This window comes from Chenopodium album, chromosome 2, assembly GCF_948465745.1.
Source record: "Chenopodium album chromosome 2, dcCheAlbu1.1, whole genome shotgun sequence".
Taxonomy (NCBI): domain Eukaryota; kingdom Viridiplantae; phylum Streptophyta; class Magnoliopsida; order Caryophyllales; family Amaranthaceae; genus Chenopodium; species Chenopodium album.
This window is the reverse complement of record NC_137835.1, coordinates 65,554,368-65,555,547: the sequence shown is the minus strand read 5'-3', so window position 1 is coordinate 65,555,547 and position 1,180 is coordinate 65,554,368.

The following is a 1,180-nucleotide window of genomic DNA, read 5'->3' as shown; positions in this document are numbered from 1 at the left end:
CTGAATGGATTCTTTGTGTAGCATTTCAAATCTTTCATATTTAGACATTAGTAAATCAATTTTGGAACGTTTAACTTCATTCGTTCCTTCATGTGTTACTTGTAGTAAATCCCAAATCTGCTTTGCAGACTTACAACCCATGATCCTATTGTGCTCATGAGGTCCTAGTCCACAATGCAAGATTTTCACAGCTTGAGCATTTAACTCAAATTTTTCATAATCTTCCTTATCAAATTCAGCTAATGGTTTAGGGATTACCTCTTTGTTTGCATTGGTTTTTGTTACCTCGAAGTCACCGTTTTCAATGACTCTCCATACTTGGTAATTTTCAGCTTTGATGAATATCTCCATTCTATTCTTCCAGTATGAATAAAACTTGCCATTGAACATTGGTGGTCTCTGGGTGGAATACCCTTCTTCAAGTTTCTCGTGTGCATTCATCTCTTCAGGAACTTTACTCTACAAGGTTGCTTGTAATCTCGTGAGAACCTGCTCTGATACCAATTGTTAGTTTAGATGAACTACTACGAGAGGGGGGGTGAATAGTAGTAGGTTCCAATCGCGGAACTTAAGCGGAAATAAACAATAAAAACATAAAGAAAACTTAAGCACACAGCAAGTTTACGAGGAAACCATCCAGTGCCTAACTGGAAGTAAAACCTCGGCCCTATTGGGACTTATGAACAAATTCCACTATAATAGGCAACTCTCCTAGTACAACCTATTACACAGACCTTTGCTTTGCAAGTTCCACCACGGACACTTGACTCTATGATAGGACACTTCCTACCAGACCTAAGACACTTCTCAGGACCCTTTTTCCCCTTACCCAGGACACTTCCTAGGTGACCCAAGACACTTCTCAGGTTCTTTTCACTCTCTGTGCACTCACAGTCTTCACTCGAATTTTAGAGAATTCAAACTCATACACTTGCGTGAATTTAAGAGAATTCACGATCTCACCCCAAAACCAATTACAACTCAAAGACACACTCTAACACATAAATGGAAAGCTACACATGAAACCCGAAATCAAAATGATAAAGCTTAAACCTTTTGGCAAACTTACTCTTAAGCACTAAGTGGTTTTCACGCTTAAAACTCTCACTTTGCTAAGCTGAAATACTTCTATATTTATAGGAGTTCCTCAGCTTCTCAAACTAGGGTTTTCGCAAACAAG